This window comes from Pogoniulus pusillus, chromosome 33 (genome assembly GCF_015220805.1).
Source record: "Pogoniulus pusillus isolate bPogPus1 chromosome 33, bPogPus1.pri, whole genome shotgun sequence".
In the NCBI taxonomy this organism is placed as follows: domain Eukaryota; kingdom Metazoa; phylum Chordata; class Aves; order Piciformes; family Lybiidae; genus Pogoniulus; species Pogoniulus pusillus.
Genome location: NC_087296.1, coordinates 8,447,468 through 8,471,417, shown reverse-complemented (window position 1 = coordinate 8,471,417; position 23,950 = coordinate 8,447,468). Strand labels below are relative to the sequence as shown.

Sequence of the window (23,950 nt, the reverse complement as noted above, 5' to 3'; positions counted from 1 at the left end):
GTGGCAGCTGGATGTGATGGAACTTGCTTTATGGCATTTATGATGTGAAAAAAAAACCCAGTAAGTTAAATAGTTTGCATAGGGATAATGGCACTACAGAATGCAGAGCAGCTTCATCTGAATTACAAAGAGTATGATTCAGTGACTCTGTTAAGCAACATCTTGGTTGTGTCACTTGGCAGATCCCATGCAGAGCCATTTCAGCCTTCCAAACAGACAGAAAGTTGTGCCTACTTTGCCTTGTTCATGCCCTGGTGGTGTAGGGAGCCAAAGTGATCTACAGTAGAAGTAGTGGAGCCTCACTAAGTCAATGAGTTTGAAAGGAAGACGACATGGAGGGGAATGGGACTGAGGCACCTTTTTGTCCACAAGACATGAAATAGGCTATGCCTTTGCAAATTAGTACTCTTTCTTCTGGATGTTTTTAGGAGAGAATATTGTTTGAGGTGCATTGACTCAGCTACCTTTCCTCCCCCTGTTTATTTGTTTGGGTTTTTTGTTACTGGTGGTGTTTTTTCCTTTGTTGTTTGTTTGTTTAGAAAATGGATTACCTGGCAGCCTCTTTTCAGTCAAATGACTTGAAGGTTCTGTCACACAGGCAAATGCCTGCCTGATTTGAATGCTGGTTGTGAGATGGAGGGACATCTCATTGTGTTGACTGCAGTAGGATGTTCTCCCAGCCTTTCATCTGTTTTCTGTGAGCTGCAAAGACTTGGGCAGTAACTGGCTTGAGAGCAGCCCTGTGGAGAGGAGCACTTGGGAGTGCTGGTGGATGAGAAGCTCAACATATGCCAGCAGTGGCACATGCAGCCCATAAAGCTAACCACATCCTGGACTGCATTAAGTGAAGTGTGGCCAGCAACTTGAGGGAGGTGATTTTCCCTCTCTACTGTGGTTAGACCCTGCCTGGAGTACTGCATCCAGTTCTGGAACCTCTGTTACAGGAAAAGTCTGGACATGCTGGAACGTATCCAGAGATGGGCCATGAGGCTGACCAGAGGACTGGAGCTCCCCTCCTATGAAGACAGAGTTAGGGCTGCTCAGTCTGGAGGAGAGAAGGCTCTGAGGAGACCTTATTGTGGCCTTTCAGTATCTAAAGGGGCCTACAGGAGAGCTGGGGAGGGACTTTTTTAGGCTCTTAGGTAGTGATAGGACTAGGGGGAATGGAGCAAAACTTGAAATGGGTAGATTCAGATTGGATGTTAGGAAGAAGTTCTTCACCATGAGGGTGGTGAGACCCTGGAACAGGTTGCCCAGGGAGGTGGTGGAAGCCTCATCCCTGGAGGTGTTTAAGGCCAGGCTGGTGTGGCTCTGAGCAGTCTGATCTAGTGTGAGGTGCCCTTGCCTGTGGCAGGAGGGTTGGCACTGGACGATCCTTGAGGTTCTTTCCAGCCCTGGCAATTCTATGATTCTATAATAGTATTTAATTTTCATATGTGAAGATTTAGTCAACGTTCTCAACAGGTAAATTTCCCAGAGCTAACTGAATGCCCTGTATGACTGAATCCCCAGAATTGGGGAGGGGAAAGGAAAAGGGTTTAAGCTGAGTGGAAAACATCTGGCTTTCACAAAAACACCAAGCACATTCTTTAACTGAGAACCCATGTGCACATTTCATGTAAAGGCAAAATGTAAATTCCAAACCCACAAGGCTCTTTCCGTTGAAGCTAAATAAGGTGATGTAAAGACATGAGGTAAAGCTTCAGATGGAATGTCTTCTGCCTTTTGGCAGAAGTCGTATCCTCATAGTGATGATTTCTTACTCAGTGTTAGTGTAGCAGCTTATGGCAGCGGTTCAGTATGAAGAGAAGGAGTAAATCGTAATGCTGGTGAGTACAGTTGCTTAAGGCTATAGTTCTGTGCTGTGGGCAAACTGAAGCAGAAAAAAAAACCCCACCTGTTTAAAATCTACCATTAAGGCCAAAAAATGCCTTACCTCATTCAGGAAGAAAGTAACAGTGGTAGGCAGCCAGGCTTTCATAGCTTCACCGAATGTTAATGAAAGCACAGGATTATGAGGAGGAAATCATGGACAGACAGGAGACAGCACTTCTTGTGGAAAGTAAACATCATTACAGAAGTACTTGTGACTCTTGGATGGACAGACTTGTTCCTGAAGCTATCTCAAACATACTACTTAGCTTGCTATTTGGTTGGTTGTTTTTTTTGGCTTGGGAGACAGCACAGATGTTGATTTTTGTGGTTTTCGTCTTCAGTAGGACATCTTAGAAGTACTTCTTTTGTTTACAAATAGTAAATTTGCTTTCTCAACTTATTTGTCAGAATAAGAGCAAGACTTCAGGGAAGTGTGTTCAATTCAGTGTTTGCTAATGGTGCAGCACTTCTCTGGCAATAAACTGCTACCCGATGTGGTACAGAGAGGATGTAACACTCATTGTCTGCTTTTTTTTTGATCCAATCAACTGTTAAGATGTGCCTCTCTGTAAAGTATGTTTTAGACATTCATATTGGAAGCATTTGGGAGTCAATTTCTAAGTTATGTCTAGAACTGTCATTTTACAAACGAAGAAAATAATTGTTTAGGTAGTCCTATAAATTAAACAGCAGCAGATAATATGCTGGTTTATCCTTCTGCATGAAAATCTCCTTTATGCATGAAATGTGTTTGAGTTTTCCTTCTTTGAGAGTTTTGAGGTTTGGGTTTTTTGTGGTTTGGTTTGACTTGTTTGGTTTTGGTTTTGCTTAGGATTTTTTGGGGGTTTTTGGTTTGTTTGTTTTTTTTTCAGCATGTGGTATCAAGAATGTGTGCACACTTCTAAGAGCATTTGTTTTTCATGACTCTTTGTAATCAAGTCTGCAAGTCTGCCATGAAAACTTGGTGAGAGTAGCAAAGCTTGTGCTTGCCCAAACCAGTTGAAATGAAACCTTATACAGAGTTGTGGTTAAGGTGCTGTTGTACTGCACTGCTCATCAGCCTCACCTGCAGAGTCCAGAGGACTTTACCATTGTGAGGAAGCAGTTTGATTTTCCAGAGGTGAGGGGAGTCTGGCACAGGATTAGATGAAGGTTTAAGAGCAGAGCTTGATGACCTGGGTCCTGTTTGGTTGTTCCCCACTGAACCAGTTGCTGTGTGCTGGTCAAAGGCTGCTTTCACTCCTGCCCACACTGCAGTCTCTACCATGGGCATGTCAGCTCCAGCTTAAACCTGGAGTTTGGAGTAGCAGCTGTGGTTTGCCTCTAAACTGCTGCTAATCACAGTGTTTATTACAGAGGGAGGCTAAACCTGTCTCCCTGGTTATATGTTGAGGTCACTGGCTGTAGGGCTTTTGAGCAATACTTGAATTCAGATGCACTGGTCAGGTGCTGTTTTGAAAGAAGGCAAGTAAGGGTAGTAAAACTTCATGTCTGCCTTTCTTGCCTCTTGAAATCTTCACTTGGAACTCTGTTGTAACCAAGAAATGCTTATATGAAATAATATGACAACTTGCTATAACTCTCTGCAGTAAACTGATTGGATTTTCTAGCTGGTGTTTATGAAGATACAGGTATTGCTCATTCTGATGCTTCTAATTTTAAAAGCTTTTCAAACAGATTGGATGAGCACATAACCTGCTGTTACATTCTTATAACTGTTAAACATGCACAGCCCTTGTGGGAACACTGAGAGATGCAGTTTCTTATGCAAAGGTAACTACAAGAGTAAAATCTACTTTCATTTGTCCTCCCACTCCCTCTTGGAAACTATATTGTATCTTGACTTTTAAATTGTCTTGGGAATAAAGCAAGTGAATGGAGTGTGGCTTCTGAGAAACTTGGTCTCTTTTTTTTCTAATGCAAATCTCTAATAAAATACATGAAGATGTGAAGAGATGGTTGACAATGTTGAGCCAAGAACCAAAAGGATTGTGTGCAGCGAGTGAGCTGATGCTTGGGGAACATCTGGCTGTTGCAAGGCTTCATGTGCACATCTCAAAAACCAGTTTGGAAGAATCAACTTCTTTCTCTGATGCTGGGCAGAAACAAGAATTGCAGTTTGAATGTAAAAGCTTTGCACTTCCCATGTGAAGACAGCTATTGCTGACCCTTAGGTTATGGGCAGTACTATTGTTTATTTGAATAAAGTAGAAACTAAGGAATACCTGATTTTCTTCTTTATCCAGAACTTTACATCATCTGACTTGTGTAGGGGTGATCTTATTGCTTGGCAACATAAACCCACTTTTTCAATTATTTATTCCAAGTCAGTGTGTGCTTTTAGAAGGTTGCAGTGGAACTGCATTAGAGCAGCGTGGCTTGCTTCTTTAATTAGTATTCAGACCACTGTGAGGCTATTTTGTTTTTATTAAAGTATCTGCATATTTTTCTTTTGCTTAGTCCACTGCATAATAAACATCTCTGTGCCTTTTGAAATTTCTTTTGTTCAGGGATTGCTTTTTTCCAAGGAAATAGGAAGTGGCTCATGTAAAGGAATACCAAACTGAAAACCATTTTGCTTTCAAAGTGCAGTGCTTAAGGAGACAGTAATTTTACTATTCACTGCTACACGCAGATGCAGACCCAGTCTTTACCTCCAGTGTCAGTTTTCTCAGTGCCTTTGAGCACTGACATCTGTTGGTGCACTGAATGGTGATACTGAAGGTAAAGCTTCGCTCATGCTACTGTCTGCAGGGAAATGTGCTGCTTGTTACTGTGGTTAGAGTTCTCCACCCATCTGTGATGTCGAGAATTGCACTTTGAGTTTCATGTTGAATCTAGATGGTATTATTAGAAGAAAAATAGAAGATAATAATTTTCAGTAATAGATTATTGCCCCCGACCACGAAACAGAAAACCTAATTACTATTTAGAGAGCAGAAGAGTTACACACATTACATATTTTAAAAGTCATCATACTCCAAAGCTGCATACTGCTTCTGTTTGTTCTGGTGAGATGGTCTGAAGAATCACCACGGGGAAAACTGAGCCGTGTAAAGACAAACTGCAAGTTGAGTGGTGCTTTTATGTCTTACTCTGTAAAGCTCTGGAGTAAGCATGGCACTGAGCCTGAACTGACTGCACAGAAATGTGTGTGATCTCCTCAAGGGCTGAAGTGATGTCACAAATCCAGCAGAGAAGTTAAAGAAATGACCTTTTGGGAGAAAAGCCTCTAAGTCTCTTCATGTAGTTCCTTTGCAGCAAATCACTGCATTCGTACATCAAGACAGATGGTTTCATATTTCTCCTCATATGTGTTACATGAGCCAAGTATTAGATAGTATACAGTTAGGAAATGATAGATTCTCTTGTCAGTCTCTGAAGATGTATTTTGTTGGGAGCAAGCTCTGATCTGAATAAGCACCTTGAAAAAAGTAGAAGGCTTACTGTGCAGGGGGTTTGGTTTGTTTGTTTTGTGGGTTTGGGTAGGTTCTTTTTTGTTTCTTTGTTTTGATTTTTTTTTTGCCTTTTTATTGTTGTTGGTTTTATTTTTAAAAACAGTCATCTGAATTGAAAATGCTGCAAACAAAATCCAGAACATTAGGGTGGAGCAAATAAAATGGCTGTGCTTCAATGAAGGTTTGCTCAGGTTAGTTTTTTATTGTGTTCAATAATCAATTTTGCTCAAGTTAGTTTTTTTATTATGTAAATCTAAGCCTTGCCAGAAGTAGATGCTCTGGAGAAAGTTTTCAGACTTCATGGAAAAAGTTTTTCATATGCAACTTGATCATCTGAAAGCATTATGAAGACAGACCTGTTCTGCATTTATGCACACTTTAAGTCCTGTGTTTGTTTTTTCTCCCAGCCTTCTGCTTGCTGTAGGATTTTTGTTACTGAGGAGAGATTCAGACTCGCACTGGACCTCTGGAGGCCTGATCTCTTGCTCAGAGCAGGGCTGACTTTAAAATTCAGTCAGTTTGCTCAGTCTTGTGCACTCAAGAGTGGAAAATCTCTGTGGAGGGAGATTGTGCAGCCTCTCTGGACAAACTTACTCCAGTCTGAAGACCCTCATTGTAGAGCTCTAAAAAAAAAGTTTATTGTATCTAGTTAAAATTTCTCTTGCTGCAGCTGGGGACTGCTACTTTCTCTCTTTTTGCACCACTGGGAAGTGCTTGGTTACCTTTTCTCTGTGGGCACCCACTATGTTGTTAACAAGCCTTCTTTAGTCTAAACAAACCCAGCGCCATCTCTCTCTTCCCAGGTATCATGTGTTTTCTCTTTTTAAATTCTATTTTAATCTCTAACTGGTACAAGGAATCTGAAAACAAAGAACAGGTTTCCCATGTGAGGCATCAGCAATGTTGCATAGAAGGTGTTAAGAGCTTCCCATCCGTAGCAAGCACTCCTGCTAGTGCAGCCCTCTGTGCAGTTAGTCTTCCTCACAGAAAGGGAGCCTTGCTTCAACAGGCTGTTCACCAGGACCCCCAGAAGATTTGTTGCAAAGCTGTTTTCAAGCCTGTAAGTTCCTATCACATACTGTGGACTCAGCCTGTTTAGGCCCTTCAATTGGGACCTCTGCCCTCCACCTTCTTGATTACTGGAGTTTGGCATTAGCCGTGATGTTGGCAAGGGTGTGTTCTACTCTGTCACATGGTTTAACCCCAGAGAAATGTCATTTGTAGCTATCTGCTAGTTAGACTTTGACCTGTTTATTACTGTCTTCAGCTTATCAGCCCAGCCACTGCTTTGCCTCCGTTTTGTTAGCAGACATCTAATCCATGCCTTTCTGGCTGCCGTAGTGCTAAGGGGCACACTGTCAAAAGCATGCTGATGTCAAGGTAAATGGTGGTTGCTGCTCTGCCCTGTCCTCATCCACAGATGCAGTGGCTTCATCATAATAACTAACTGGGTTAGGTGAGCACATTTTTTTTTTACCTTTGGGGAAATTGTGCTCACTGCTCACAAAGGTGGTTCTGTCCTTCATATTCCTGGAAATAGATTCAAGGAGAACTTGCTCCATTTTTTTCTCCAAGGTTAGAAGTAAGACTGACTGGCCTGATATTGCCTGGATCTTCCTTCCTTTGGTTTTGTTTTGATTACCAAGGATGTCCTTTGATTCCTATGGCCTTTCAAAGATGATCTAGAGAGACCTTGCAATGAGATCAGCCAAATCTCTCAGCACTGTCAGAAGCATCTCATCTGATGCTATGGACTTGTGTGTGCCCATTTTGCTTAAGGATGCTGTTCCTAGCTTGGTCTTCTTTTACCTGGCTGCTCTCCTTGGACACTTGACACTTAAGCCCCATAGATGTGCCTTGCTTGTAAAGACCAAAGCAAAAAAAGACACAAGTGCTTGAGCTTTTTCATGTCCTTTTTGTCACTAGTTTTCTGGTACTGGGAGACCTTACAACAGCCTTCCAGTACCTGAAGAGGGCCAACAAGAAAGCTGGAGAGGGACAGTTTACAAGGGCACATAGCACTGGGACAAGTGGCACTGGTTTGAAACTAGAGCAGGGTAGATTCAGCTTGGACATTAGGGAGAAGTTCTTGACTGTGAGAGTGATGGGTCATTGGAACAGATTGTCCAGCTAGGTGCTGGAGGTCCCATCCCTGGAGAAGTTCAAGGTCAGGCTTGATGGGGCTCTGAGGAACCTGATGTTGTTGGAAGTGTTTCTGCTTATTGCAGAATGGGTTGGACTAGAACACTTTTAGAGGTTCCTTTCAGCTCAGTGCATTCTATGATTGTGTGATCAGTGGATCAGATTTAAAGCACAGTTCCTCCTTGATTTCATTCTTAAAGGCCTAATCACTAGCTTAAAGTTGTTGCTTTTGATTAAATTTCCATCTGTTTTCCATGACTTTTACCTGGTTTACAGCAGGCACTGTAAATGTTTCTACAGAAGAGATGTACTATTGCATTGCCAACTCAGGAGAGTCCAACTCTTCAGCATTTGATTTTCTGTCACTTTTGACATTTCAAAGAGGTCTGGCTTTACACAAACTTGGTTCTGCCTCATGCTCACAGTTGAAATTCCTAGTTGCTTCTAAAAAGGTAGGTTTCAGGTGTTGCAGCACTTAGTATGCCTACTGTGATTTTGTGACATGAGTTAGCAAGGTCCTTTGTAGCTATGGTAGGGGATTTATAACCTCCTTCTTCAAGTGATGATGCTTTATTGTGAGAACAGTGATCACCTATAGTTTTCATTTGACACTTAAATGTGAAAAGGTAGCTGTAAAAACTACATAAGTACTCTTGATGGGAGTGAATTCTGAGTTTTAGGAAGGAGTCAAGCTTGGTTTAAATGTCATTAGCCTTTTTCTCTTCAAATTTTCTGAGTCTGTGCATGGAGGTTTTGTTTCACTAAGAAAGTAAGTTGTGAATCTTGTTTAGCTATCCAAAGCATGACCAGTGGCTGCATCTTTCACATTTTTGCTTGAAGTGAGAAAGGGACATTTCATTTTTTGATGTGAAGAAGGACCTGTAGTTTAAGCTGTTGTGGGTCTTACCACTTCAGTGCCCTGCCTATGAAAAGGAAACTTAGATTTCTTCTATTGATCCAAGATCAGACTTGCTGCGGCCTTGGGCAGCCTGATTCAGTTGCAGGTGTCCCTGCTGACTGCAGAGGGGTTGGACAAGATGACCTTTGATGGTGGCTTCCAAAACAATGCAGTCTGTGAATATGTATGTGTGGGGCATTGGGAAAAAAAAAAACAAACCATGTTTTTTGTTAGCTGTAGTCTTGATCATGAAAACTTAGAACAAAGTTATTTTAAACACTTGCTAGTAGACTGCAAGTTGTTACACGTGTTCATTTCGGAGTCACTTTATAGTAGCTTCTTGGTGTGCTAATTACCCATTACTGTGTTGTGTGGTGGTATCTTATGGATTTTTTTTCTCCCCTTCTGTTTGAACACAGTACTGTTGTGATGATTATTCTATTCTTTATTTGCCGTGAAGATTCTTATCCACTTCAGATTCATTGCACTGTTTGAAAACTAACTTCTGTTTTATTTTCTGATGAAGGAACAAGGCCAGCAGCTGGTGCCGAAGGCAGGTCTCAAAAAACCCTGTAGGAATCCTCTGTTCTTGTGAACGCTGCAGCGTAGATAAATGGGGATGTGATCTACTAGCTCTCTGTAAAACACACCTAGTGTCTGTTTTGCCAGCCCTACCTTATGTCCACATGGGGAGACATTTCCCTGAGAGCTCTGTGGCTGATTTTACTGTGACATCACCAACAATGATTCGCTTGTACTCGATAACTGCACACAGCCACTAGTCCTGTGTAACATGGCAAAATTATGCATGGGATACTTATGCAGGCTGTAAAATGAGCTGTGAATGTTCTATAATTGGGAGGAAAATAATTTATTCATAATTTCTCTTGGATATTCCTGCTGTGCTTTAATACCCACTTTCAAATACGCTGTTTGTAGACAACGTCCTGGGTGGTGTTTTAAGTGTTGTAATCAAAACAATGGGCAATTTCTTTTGTGTGATCTTTTCTACTACCATCAGCCCCCCCCTTAAAACAGCAAAACCCCCAAACAAAACAACAACAAAAAAAAACTTCTAACAAAACAATAAACACAAAGAGAAAAGCCCTATAAAGCACCACCATTTTCAACCAGCCAAACAAATCAACCAGAAGGAAGCCTCAAACAAAAAGACCCAAATGAACAAAACCCCACCACAAACCAAACGAAGGAAAACCAAACAAACAAACACAACAAATCTCACTCTCCAATTCCAACTTAAGTCTATTCATTAAAATAGTTAAGGACTTGACTGAATTCTGTGAAGATATGTGGAAGGAGAAAAACTGAGTTTTCTAATGGGAAAGTCAACAGCGTGTGAAGGAAAACTTCCTGATTGTTCATTTGTAAACTATTAACTGAGAACACCACAACTCTTCCATGTTTTTACCACAGAAAACAATATATAAGAGTGTTTTCAGTGATGTTGAAGAAGCTTTGTGTATATATCTGTACCTGTTTATCTATCTGAGACCTCTAATAGACAGGCAGTTGAATATGAGCCGGCAGTGTGCCCAGGCAGCCAAGAAGGCCAATGGCATCCTGGCTTGTATAAAAACGCTTCAGCCAGCAGGAGTAAGGAGGTGATTGTCCCCTTGGGCTTAGCTTTGGTGAGCCCACAGCTCGAGTATTGTGTTCAGTTTTGGCCACCCACAATACAAGAGAGATGTGGAGGTGCTAGAGTGGGTCCACAGGAGGGCAACAAAGCTGGGGAAGGGCCTAGAGAATAAATCTTATGAGGACTGACTGAGGGAGCTGGGGATGGTTAGTGTGAAACAGAGAAGGCTGAGGGGAGAACTCATTGCTGTCTACAGCTACCTGAAGGGATGTTGTGGAGAGGCTGCTGCTTTTCACAGGTAACTGAAGACAGAACAAGGGAGAATGGCCTCAAGCTGAGCCTGGAGAGGTTTAGATTGGACATTAGGAAAAAGTTTTTCATGGAGAGAGTGGTCAGGCACTGGAATGAGCTGCTCAGGAAGGTGATGGAGTCACCAACCCTAGATGGTTGTTGAAGGGGTTGTTTGGATGTGGTGTTTAGGAATGTGGTTTAAGGTGAATCTTGAAGAGTAGGGTTCTAGGTTGGTCTTGGTGATCCTGAGGGGCTTTTCCAACTGGGATGTTTCTGTGATATATATATACACAAACCAACAGAGAAAAAGCTCATACCTTAACACATGCAGTTATTGCCAGAGAAATAGAGCCAAGCTATACTTTTAACCATCTTTTAAAATGCATCTTCAGATAGGATTGTAGCCTAAGTTTGTATTTGTACTTGCTGTAATGAGCATAAATGTTTCAGAGCCATTCTGCAATGTATATGAACCTGAATGCTGGTAAAGGCCCTTATGTTGGCTGGTGAGGGTGGAGGAACTGTTTGGTGTCTTTGACAGTGAGAAGTAGTTCTTGAAACTTAACTGTGTGTATGAAGGTGCAGTACTGATTGTCATGTGAAGTCTGATTAAATGTATTATTATTTGTATTTTTTTCTCTTCTGCCTTTTGGGCTGCTGGGAGGGAATGATTTTGATTCTCAGAAGTGCTGCTACTAGTAGTTAAACACAGACCTCTTTGGATAAGAACAGCACATGCTTGAAAGTCACAGCATGTTTCAAAATTGTGTTCCCTGTTTTAGAGTTCACTGAAAGTTCTAATCAGCAGTTCTTAATCATCTCTTTATACAGGGAGTTTGATAAGGAATCCACATAGCTAATCCCTATCACGCTGGGACATCACTCAGTTTCATTCATGCTCTCCCTTTGTTGAAGTAGCAATGACCTCAGTAATACCTCCCTATGAACTTAGAAATGTTTTTTTCTTGCTGAATTTTCATTTTCTTTTAGCACTTATCCCTAAACACATTCGATTCTCTTTCTTCAAATACTGAATGCAATAGGTATTGCGAGGAGAGCCAGATTGTTATGTTTTGTAACCTTTCAATGGCTGTAGAGTCAACCGCTTTTCCCAAATCAGCACAAACCCATGTTCCTCTCATTCTTCCTTGGGGTTTGTCAGTAAGCTTAAAAATCTCACCAGCCATTGCTCTGCCAAGTCAAAGCTAGAGATAATTCACCAAAACCCCTTTTTTTTTTGGTATACACCTTGCTGCTGAATAATTCTCTTCCCTTAAGGCAGAGCACCAGTGCTGGTGTTGATCACAGCTGAGATGTATGTGCGATTGGTGCCTTTTGAACTGCAAGGAGCCAGATGTCTCTGGAAGCAAATGCAGGTTGTAGAACGCTTGTTCTGGTTCTTGAAGCTTTGGTCATATGATGAACATCTATTCCTTCATTTGCTTTATGATGTAGATGAAAGCCATGCTAATTATAACTATAGTTCACTTTGATCTGGAAAAACCATCCTCGCATGAACAAATGGGTTACAGTAGTTTGCTCCCAAGAAGAATATTAGTGTATGCATACAGGATCACCAGCAGATCTCTCCAGCTGGCTACCTTGTCAAAAAAATTGTGACTTGATGCCATGAAAGTGGCTTTTTGAAAGCATTATGATATCTCTTTGTCAGTAGTGAGAATGGAAACAGCTAAGAATTGAGGCACTGCAGTGGAGGAGTGTGTCCTTCCGTTATGGCAGTACCTGTCAGGTTCAAACAAGGTAAATCCTATTCCACTGGGACTGCCGTTCCCAAGAATGCAAGCAGCAAGGAATCTCTCCTCAAGTCAGTGAAAACACCATCAGACTGTAAATATTAAACAATTTCTTCAGGGCATGTGTTTCAGAGGACTAGAATTTTTGAAGCTGAGTTTATTTAATGGTGTGAGGAAACTTCAGATGCAGATGTACTTCTGATGTGTTGCATCTCTTGAAGACCCTTTTGCTTCCATTCTGCTTGACGCTCCCTTGGGTTTAGTTTGTAGTCTGATTTCAGCACTAGTTTGCACCAGCAGGCATTATTGACTTTTTGAAGCAGGTTATGTACATGTGATGCTGACTTCATATTCTCCTCAAAAGAATATGAAATGCTTGCTCAGTACTGAAGCTTGGTGGTTACTTGGTGTGGCTTCTGGTTATTATCCCTTAACAAGTAGCAATAGCGTCATACAGAAGGCAAGAAGGGCAGGTCGGAGCCGCTGCATGTTTTAATTGCACTGTGGGTCCAACAATAGGCCTGGCTTTCAGTCCTTGGCTCTGGTGGGAGACTGACTCCAGTAGCACTACACATCAGAGCAGAGCCTTCTCTCCTGTACTGCAGAGCCCAAAGGCTTTCCTGACGTGGATGGGACACGAAAAGCCCCAGGCTTCAGCACTTCAGCTGTGGCCTCTGACTGGTGTGACACTTCTGGAAGGACCTGCTTTGATTTTGCCAGAGCAATAGTTAGTGACCTATTTCACGCTCAGCAGCAGAACAGCACACTGCCTAGAAGCTTTTGTCGAAGCTGCTATGCTAGTTCATGCAAAAGGACTGGATTTCAATGCCATCTTTCTTAAAGAAAAAACATTTTCTTCTCAAATACAGTGGCTATGTAGATATGTCTCAGCAATACTGCCCTGCTACAACTCTAGAGCAATAGAGTATTATTTTAAGATATTTTGAAGTACCTCATAACAACATGCTTCAAATCAAGAAGTAATTAAAATGAACTTGAATATGCCAGAGCAGAGGTCTTCAGGTTGCCTTTGTGGTCTCACCAGTCAAAGACAGCCTGAAATATTCCATTTGCTTGGCAGACCTAACTCAAGTGGATCCAGAGGGTGATTAACAGGAAGCAAGTAGGATACCTTGTGTCTGTGTGTAAACAAGGAACCTCCAGAGCATCCTGGTTTCAAAACAAACAAGGAACCAAACAACAAAAAATTACTTACAGATGCAAGTCATGATGTGTGTGTGTGGTCTGCCATCTCCTGTGCATGTGGAGAATGTTAAGTCAGCGTTTTGTGGAAGTGGGTAGACAAGGCAGACTTAGAGGTGCATCAGGAGGATTTTTGTGTTGGTTTTCTTTTCAAGCCATCTTCACAGGGTGGAAAACCTTGGAATGAGAAGCAGATGTAGCTTTTCTGTCTTAGTCTGAAGCGCAGCAGCAGGGGAGTATTTTGAAGAAATGAAATGTATCCCTCAATTTTTTGGGTGCTTTTTACAATACCTGATGTGTTTGTGCAAGGCACCATATATACTGAGAAACTGGGAAGTTTGAATAGCAGTGCAAAGGTCAAGTTTTTGCCCATTGTGAGAATAAGACTCTGCTGTGGGGGCGGGGGGTTGAAAGCTGTCTCCTGCTAAGAACATTGCACTGCATGAAAGTCATCACACCATCAGATGTGTTACAGGTAATGCAGACTGGAGTTGGCTTCCATTTGTTCTGTGTGAAAGCTGTAAGGCATTTGAAGCACTTTCTGTTAACAGCTTAGGAAGCACAGTATGAAATTTGGGCCACTATGACCATCTGCTCTTTCAAATCTGTCAGTATCCCATTAAGTTGTCATAGTGTGTACCTTCTGGCAATGATTCCTGTTTGCTTTTTCAGTGAGAAAGCTAGTGTTTGTGCCTTCCCTTTTCCTCTTTTCTCTTTTAGAGAGATGTTCAAGAGGAGCCCTCCTTACTTGCAGTATGCCTTTTCTTTTTGTCCATTCACAAATAAGCAGAGCTAATTTCTCAGCTTTCCTATTGAGAAAACTACCTCTATGCTCTATAATTGAATTTTTTTGTTTCTTCTCTATCCTTTATTGCCAGAAAATGATTGCAACAGACCATTAGTATTCATTTTGGCTGTTTCAATTGCATATCAGTTTTATGGTTTTCCATTCATTTCCTTGTACAATTGAGCATCTGATTTCTTCTGCCTGTCATGGAAGCATAAGCACAGATATTCTCCATAAGCTTGTGACAGCACTTCTCAAATTCTTAAAGAGTTGATGAAATGTTAACATTCCTATAATTTGCTATCTCATTTATAAGGCTTCTTGTAGAGGAACATTGTGATATATAAGAAAAATATTGTGGAAAGCATCATATATTATAGCACTGGAGGAGATGCTACCTAAGGGTTAAATGACTTCTAGAAGCAGATTTGTTACAGGTTTTTGAGGAGGAGCAGGCAAGGCAGGTGACCCTAAACTGACCATGAGGGATTCCATTCCACTCCACAGACAGCATATTGAGGATAAAACTGAGAAATCACAAGGGTCAAGTTCTCTTCTTCAGTGGCCAGCTCTGAGGAGAACTCTGTTCTACATTCAAATCCAATCCATATCCAGTTTCAGAATCCAGCTCCTGAGTCTAGTTCCCATCTGCAACTGAATCCAGTATGGGACTTCCCAGTGCCTGCTACTACTCTCATCACAGGTGTTATAATTGTTGTTGAGTTTGTATAGATTCTATTTTATTGTTATTATTTTCATTAAAGTGGATTTTGTTTTCCAGCTCATCGGCCTCTCTCCTTTAATCTGCATCAGGAACGGTGTGGCCAGTAGGACAAGGGAGGTTATTCTTCCCCTGTGCTCAGCACTGGTCAGACCACACCTTGAGTACTGTGTCCAGTTCTAGGCTCCTCAATTCAAGAGAGATGTTGAGGTAGTGGAACGTGTCCAGAGAAGGGCAACAAAGCTGGTGAGGGGCCTGGAGCACAGCCCTGTGAGAAGAGGCTCTGAGGGAGCTGGGGATGTGCAGCCTAGAAAAGAGGAGGCTCAGGGCAGACCTCATTGCTGTCTTAGAACTACCTGAAGGGAGGTTGTAGCCAGGTGGGGTTTGGCTCTTCTGCCAGGCAAGCAGCAACAGAACAAGGGGACACAGTCTCAAGTTGTGCCAGGGGAGGTCTAGGCTGGATGTTAGGAGGAAGTTGTTGGCAGAGAGAGTGATTGACATTGGAATGGGCTGCCCAGGGAGGTGGTGGAGTCAATGGAGGTGTTCAAGACGTGATTGGATGAAGCACTTAGTGCCATGGTCTAGTTGATTGTCTAGGGCTGGGGGACAGGTGGTACTGGATGATCTTGGAGGTCTCTTCCAACGTGGTTGATTCTATGATTTCTCTTCCATTTGGAAAGGCGGAAGGGTTAACAGAGAGTGTCACTCAGCTAGTAGCTGACCCAGCCTTGACCCTTGACAACTTGTTGTTACCTGATAAGGCTGTACTGCATCACATCTTCCAGGTCACTGCTAAAAATGTCAAAAGAACAGGAAAAAAAAATAAAAGACTCATAAATTAGTATTATCTGCTTTTGACCTCTGTAACTGGCTTTCAGCTGTTGGGAAACAGTCCAAGCCTTTTGCTCTAATTCCAAGCTATTAGGCTGAAGACACTTCTCTGAGGGTAGTGATAATGACGCAGACTTTAACCCTCGGTCCATGCAGCAGTTCTGTATCAGATTGAGCTATGTAAATGCTTTTTCACTGAGCAGGCTCTCTTGACTTGTGAGGTGCAGTTTCACCATGGTCACAATAATGACCTTTAGCTATGACGGTTCTTTAAATCCACCTTACTTGCTTTTGTGGATTTTAGTCGTGCTCTGAAACAGCAGTTTGAATCACCTTGTTGTTAATCACTTCATTTGGATGTGTTGTACTGCCTAACACTGCACATTTTTTTAATTTGCATTACCCCTGCTGAGATTGGGAACTTCAATAGCAGAATGGCTGTATAATGCCAGTTACCTGACAACCAAGTAAGAGATAAAGTCCATGCCATAAAAAATTATGCTCTAATTAGGAGCAAAGCTCACCAAATAACCATTTAAAGAACAGTAGGGGGATGCAGAAAACAAAAGCATGGTTGTATCATGCAGTTAAGGGAGCCTAGCTGTACACACTGCAGCTTAGGAGTTCTTGGAAGCTGTAGCAAGTCATAGGTAAACCAGGAAAGAAAAATACACTGAGTGGGATGTGTCTGTGTCCAACTATCCCACTCTTCTTCGTAAGAGTACTATTTCCACAAATTGCTTTATTTTTTCTTTCCCTTTTATGACAGTCAAATTATACAAGAACTTCAGAGGCTGCTACTAATTCTGCATGAGATCAAAGAAATACATCAGTTTTGTTTTTTTTCCACAACTCTGCAGTCTTTTCACTTTTAAGTGAAAAAACTTCAGCTTTCTTGCTGGTTATTGTCAGGGATGAACTGTGACTGGAGTTCTTGCACATCACTCTGTGATGTGATACGTTTCTCTTCTAATGAGGGTTTCACTAATGCAGAACTTTTGTGTGATGTGATTCATTGAAAGTTAGCCATCAGTGACTCTAGGAAAAACAATTGCTGATTTGTCCATTACAGAGGTTAAAACAAAGATTAAATCCAAACAGCTGGAGTAACAGGTTGTCTGAAGAAACTTCATTTCTTTATTACTCTTATGCTAGTAATAACATTTCAATCTATCTGTTAAAGTGTCCATTTGACATTTTTGTTAAGTGTTTCACGATGACTTAGCTTAGGAGAAAAAAATTATAGTCTTGAGTGACAAGCTGTAGGCTTATTTTTTTTTTCCCTGAAGTGTGTGTCTTGGTAACAGTTGCTAAGTTGTAAGATAAGAGCTTACTTTGTAGGCTGCTCTTTTGTTTGTAACTGAATGACTTTCTCGGTTCACTTAAGATTTCTACCTTGTGTATGTATGAAGGTATAATGGCAACTGGAACAAGTCGAGTATCTTCAACATTTGTATGATTCATCTCAGTTTTATAACTTTCCACTTAAATAGTGTATTTCTATTTGTTTTTCCACTGGTGTAGTTACTGACAATGTAAGTCACTGGGAAGTGGAGGCCAAAGAAGTTCACCTTGTTGGAGCAGGATCTTCATTGGTGCTTCCAAAGCAGATGTTTTCAGGAAAAACTCTTAAAATGGATACAGAACGTGCTCAAATCTTAGCTTACCTGGAGGAAGAAACAAACACACCATCCAAACCCCATAGTTTTAAAAGAAAATGAGGATTTTTTGTATATCAGCTTGGAAGTTGAAGGGAATTCACCTCAGGGAAACTGAGTTAAAACTGATCTACTGTGGGTGGTTCAAGGTATGTTGTTTTATTAGATTTGGATAACTACATGGGTGAGATTTTTGAACTGCACTTTGGTTTCTTTCCCTGAAATGGATAATTTCATTTGGCTGAAATTAACCAGACCTTTGGCTTCAGAAAGTGCAGGCATCGTGCACTTCATGGAAAGAGTCATACATTGTTCTTGCCTCCCTAGTGTTTGTTTAGTCAAGGAATGGTTCTCTGGTATTGGGGTGCCCAGTTAAGAAGCAGACTGTGAATGGCAGCTTGCACTAAATGATGCAAGAATTTGGAGCATGGAGCTTAACTCTGAGCTTCCTTCACATTTATCTGTCTTGTCACCCTCTAACTTCTACTAAAATGAACCATGCCACTATGACCCAGCTCTCAGAAACTACCTGTCAAGCATTCTTGTATCTCTAGTTTTCTAGTGAAGAAATAATTATATAAGTACTTTGCTGTTAAGTCAAAAACAGTGTGCCTGACAAAAGGCTTGCTGTCATTGAGTAGTGGATATGTCAGACAATCATTTTCAAATTAACTCCTTTTTGTTGTGCAGGCATATCAAAGCAGTGGGGCTGCTGATCTTACCAATTATTTCTTACACAAGATAGTCTCATTTTTCTGTGTGCTTGTGCATTAAATGAAATACACGGCAACAGAGTAAGTGTAGAAAATGCCTTACCTGCAAATTTCCTGCTCTCTTTACTTACCTTTTAATTAGAGTTCTTGTTACGAAATTAATAAGATAATTTATTCCTTTTAAAATGTGCAATAGAATGAAGCACTGTGCAGTGTCTGTCCCTGGTTAACAAGGGATGCCCAGAACAGCATATGATGAATACTAGTTGGATAGTTTAATATACTACTGAAGAGGCTTACGGGGTACTGTGTGGAACAGAAAATATAAGAATAGAAGTCTGCCTGTAACTTAACACATGTGGGAATAATACTTAGCATCTCTGTCAGGTGTTCTGTTTGAGAGGTTTTAAGTGCTTTGACGAATTAATCCTCAGAATAGTCCTTAATGTGGGGTGTTCCCCCCCCCAGTTCCTTCTTAGTGTGCAGATATTGGGGTTTAAAATCATAATAATAACAAATGTATTAATGTTGTTGTTATTATTATTTCCATTTGTTTTTGCAGGCAAGTAACAAATTATATGTAATTTGCTCACATATCTCTGTAATGCAAAGCATTAAATACAGAATCATATAAAATATTTCATTATATGATCTGTATACTTAATACTAATGGAGAATGCTGTAAATGAGTTTGGCTGCCTTTGCTCTGTTGTCCTTTTAAGGGCTGTAGATACTTCCTTCACTCAGTGTGCACAGAGTGGATGGCACAATTGGATTAACTTCTAAATTGCTGAAGAGTTCTTTCTTCAGTCCCATCAGAGCAAGGTGAAACCACCAGCTCGAAGGCAAGCACCTGAATGTTCCCCAAATCTCCAGCTGCTGCTTAGTGGAAGAGAGCAACTGGGAATCTTTGCAGTGGGTTAATTAACCAATACAAAAGTCTCCTTTGAGGATTTGCTTGGCTAAGTGGAAGTTGCATCATGAAGCACTCACAGTAGCTCCTGCAGCCTGCATGGGCTTTGGAGCACGGTTATCATTCACCTGCTAAATTGGAGACGGTGACACTTCAGCAGTGACTGTTAAATGAGCAGTGACAGTATGTAGCTTGCATTTAACTCGGGATGGTGCCATTAGGAAATGAGGTTATAAACACCAGAAATCTGTCAAGCTCCTGATTTGCAATAATCTTCCTGCTTACAGTGGTTTTATATATGTGCATGTATATACATATGTGTATATATATATATATATATATATATATATATATATATAAAGGTTCTTAGTGACAGGATATAAATGTCTTGAAGGAGAAAAACAGATTTCTGGTACCAGTAGAAAAAAATGAGTTTATTGTCATTTGTATCTTCTTCTGTCAGATTCAAGGGGAAAAAAAGTAAACAGTATCCAATGAGATGAACTTTTTTGGCTATTTGAGATGATTTTTTCCTCCCCCAGTTTCATTTCCGAGATGAAAAAACAGTACTTAAAATTGAAGAATGTAGAATAAAATTCTGTTGACTGTAATTGCAGATTTTGAATTTGAAATCAAACTCTAGACACAATTCTACCTGCAGAAAACCTGATCTAAATATAAAGTAGTTTTCTGGTGAATCTCAGTCTTCAGTCAAGAAGTGAATTTGGAGTTTTTGTTTTATGAAAAGTTACTTGACACTAATGTTGTCAGCAATCTGGCATAACAGTAGACAGTGTTAAAAAACAAACCAGACGTGTCACTCTTAGTCATATCTGTGTGTCGGCTTAGATCATAGTATCGCAGTATCACCAAGGTTGGAAGAGACCTCACAGATCATCAAGTCCAACCCTTTACCACAGAGCTCAAGGCTAGACCATGGTACCAAGTGCCACGTCCAATCCTGCCTTGAACAGCTCTAGGGATGGTGACTCCACCACCTCCCTGGGCAGCCCATTCCAGTATCCAGTGACTCTCTCAGTGAAGAACTTTCTCCTCACCTCGAGGAGGTTATGAAGTAATTGCGATTGAACACCCTACACCTTGACCTAAAATTTCCACTATAGAGCAAGTCTGAACAGGTTAAAAAGCTGTGAATAATGCTGAAAATTACTTCAAAAACCCAATGTAACTTTTAAAAGGCAGTTATTAGTGATTAAAACACTTCAGGATGGAAAAGGCATTACACACAGGACAAGATACAAATGAAGAGTTTGAAGTACTATTAAAGTAAAACTAGTCAATAATGACAGAAGTAACAAAAGTCATACTCTGAAACAAGGGAAATAATCAAACGATTTCACAGTGTAGCTTTACTTCCTAGTACTAGCAGGAAAAAAATTAGATACTGAAATCTAGAGAAAATTTGACCTGTTGCACCATGCTTCCAAGATGTAAACTATTCAAGATCAATAGACTCAATAGCGTGTTTTGTTTGAAGTGCAATATTACACTAAATATCATGATGAAAATGTGAAAAACAAATGCAATACTTTTAGTAACTAAAATAGAAAAGACAGGCTGTGTGCTCTCCAAATTTCCTCACTGATATTCTGTCGATTCTGCAAGAGCATATTAAACCCAGCTTGCATGTGAAGCAGCTGAATGAGATCATACAGGTTTTCCCAGGGAAGTCCTGATGGATGACACTACCTTCAGAGGCACTCCTGTGTCTATTAAAAACATTTAAATATCTGGAGTGATTGTGACGTTTCTCACAATCTCTGCTGAAATCTAGCTGGTACTTGGAGACTAGGAAAAAAGTTGAGAATAGAGCTTTCAAGGGAGATGAGTTAAGATGACCTCTAGAGTCCCTTCCAACCTCAGTCCTGTGATTCTGATTCACCAAGCCTAATTTAGGTTCAGTTGTTGGTTCACAGGAATGGGAATGGAAGGTACCAAAGCAAGGCTTTCTAAAGTTTGAGGTTTTGCTAATGGTTAGTTCAATATTGTCATCAGAGAGAAGAATCCAGCTGAGCGTGGTGGTGTGGTCACAAGCTTCCTGAACTGGAGATCCTGTGAGACATTGTGATGTGTTCACCAGGGCCTGGAGCCAAACACCCACACAGCTGTTGGCTCAGCAGCTATGCTGCAGGAGAGAAGGGGAAGAACCAAAGCAAGAAAATGTGTGGGTCAGGATACAGATAATTTATTAGGTGAAGGAAGGACGAGCAGTGACAAATAATGCTAAGGTACTCACCACCTCTCACAACCAAACTGATGCATGGTGTCTGAGCAGTAGCCACCTTGCAAAAACCATTCTGCTTCCTCTGCTTATTGCTGAACATGATAGCACCTGATGGGGCAACCAGCAACAGAACAAGGGAACACAGTCTCAAGTTGTGCCAGGGGAAGTATAGGCTGGATGTCAGGAGGAAGTTCTTGTCAGAGAGAGTGATTGGCATTGGAATGGGCTGCCCAGGGAGGTGTTCAATAAAAGACTGAATGGGGCACTTAGTGCCATGGTCTAGTTGTTTCTTTAGGGCTGGAGGACAGGTTGTACTGGATGATCTTGGAGGTCTCTTCCAGCCTGGTTGATTCTGACTGAGCAGCTGAATTCCTTGGGAATTTGTACATTAGTAGTGAGCTTACACTTCTGCTACTTGATCACAGAATCACAGAAGGTTAGGGGCTGGAAGGTGCCTTGAAAGATCATCCAGTCCAACCCCCCTGCCAGAGCAGGGTCACCTATACCAGCTCACACAGCAATGCACCTAGGCAGGTCTTTGGTATCTCTGGAGAGGGAGACTCCACAACACCCCGGGCAGCCTGCTCCAGTGTTCTGTCACCCTCACAATGAAAAACCTTTCTCATGTTTACTGGGAGCTTCCAATGCTTGGGCTGCCGCCAACTGCCCTTGGTCCTGTCATTGAGCATCACCCAGCAGAGCCTGGCTCCATCCTCTTGGCACTCACCCTTTGCATATTTATAAACATGAATGAGGTCTTCTCTCAGTCTCCTCTCCTCCAAGCTGCAGGTCTCCAGCCCCCTCAGCCTCTCTTAAGGAAGATGTACCACTCCCTTAATCAATTTTGTGGTACTTTGCTGGACTCTCTCAAGCAGTTCCCTGAAGTCCTTTTCGAACTGAGAGGGCCAGAACTGGGCACAGTGTTCCAGATGTGGCCTCACCAGGGCAGAGAAGAGAGGATGGCAGGGCAGAATAAATGTTCCTTGTGTAAGGTGCAAAATGACTAGGAAAGTGCAACTGGTAGAATAGGAAATATGCTGTGGCTGAAAGAGCAGCTTCATAGGATCTTGATCCCTGTAGCTAGCGATTAGGAACGTATCATGGTGTGGAAGTGTGAGGGATCCTAGGGCCCCCCTTAAACAGAGCCATAGGGACAGAGGCCTGTCCCAGGGAGATGGACCTGCTCGTCCCAGGGTATGGTAATGTTGTTGTTCTATTCCATCTCATGGTGTCACAGCTTAAAAGATAGTGCCTGAACTGATCTCTCCCTGCTTCTCTTCCCTGCCTTTCTGCACTTCTCTGGGAACAGCACTCTCTAACCTCACGGTTCAGGGGGGAGATGGCTGGCAGGGAATTGAGCCACTGTGGCCTTGGAGGCCCCAGCTGGAGGGGGCCTTGGAGGCCCCAGACCGACTGATGGTGGAAGGGGTGGAGGAGTCTAGAGGCAGGTTTGGGAGTTACCTGCCCCCCACTCCTGGGAAATAATCCAGACTAGAGTCAGCCAGCTGGAAGTTAAGGAATGAAGCTTTCTATTTACACCTTAGCACAATATATAAGCAAGTATTTACAATATATAGCAAATATATGCAGCTATGGACAGAAATACACAAGTTAAAAGTAGTGCAGAAACACAGCAGCCCCCCAGCAGGGGCTCCCAACCACCCTTCCACCTCCTTTCCACCTCTCTGCCTTATCGCAGTGAGGTGAGTTTGGAGGGTCGGCCAGGGGGGCTAGAGAGCAGAGGGATTAGTTACACAGATCCAAGCAGAAGGGAAACACACTCAGACAGACAGACAAACAGACACACTGTCTTACCTCTGTTTGTGTTCTTGCTTTTATACGTCTCAGGGAACCTAGGAATGAAGTAGGCATCACCACTGGTTTCTTTTCACAGCCTACAGTCTGATTTTTCTCGTTAAAATATTCCAGCTGGCCTCAGACTAGCACAGGGGTTTGTACCTGTTCTACCTGGTTGCCTTTTGTATGTCTGTACTCTTGTGAACACCGTTTCTCTTTAAAGCTCCAGTCGGTGTGCAGTATGCTCATGCTTACTCCCAGAAAGGGGCAAGAGTCATTTCTGCCCACCAGTACCGGGTGAGCTTGTGGCCCAAACTGGGACACATAGACATAAAACCTACCACTTAGCTGCTTAGTACTGGTTCTGTCCTTGCAGCCATTTTGCACTGAGGTTAATGGGGGCACAGCACTCCTGCCATCCAGCACATTGATGCTATTGTCATAAATAACAGGCATAAACTTAGGTTCATGCAAAATAAGGCTTTAATAGAGTTGCAGGAATCAAGCAGTGTACAGACCTGGGTGCACAGGGTGGCTCTGCTCTACCCTAACGCACACACTTTGCCTTCAGTTGTCTCTTTTTATACCCTATTCTATTACATATTCATGACTAATTCTAAGAAACTAATTCTAAGAAAAGGTTGGGTTTTCCTTATCAGTTTTAGGAATTGGAGGTGTCTCTTCCATGCATGTCTCTTTTTATCCGGTGGTCCCTCTGGTGGTCTTCAGTGATTAAGTAAGGGGTCTTCCTCGAGTGTCCTTTCCATGAACTCCAAACTCCTTTGTATTGCTCTGTTTGCTCATGCAGAAGGGTTGTCTCTTCCACATGCCTCCCTCCTCCACCAATCTTTCTAGTTTCTAGTTACTTATTACTGTTATCTTAAGCCTATTGCATGTCTTTGCGATGGTGGTGCAAGGAGGAATGCAGCTCTATTCAAAATCCTCCTTCCTCCCTGTCTGTGACCTCTTGCCATGAATTGATCGGATCAAACATATATTTCTCACACTATCCATGGACTAGGGTAGTTCCACAGAGCCTGCTGCCTGGTGGCTGAGATCTGACACCA

General features: G+C 41.9%; 1 protein-coding gene across 5 annotated transcripts in view; it reads left to right on the top strand.

Moving 5' to 3' along the window:
• Nucleotides 1-23,950, top strand: part of MAN1A1 (mannosidase alpha class 1A member 1) — a 135,965-nt gene that overhangs the window by 6,767 nt on the left and 105,248 nt on the right. The gene's annotated exons all lie outside the window — the stretch shown is intronic.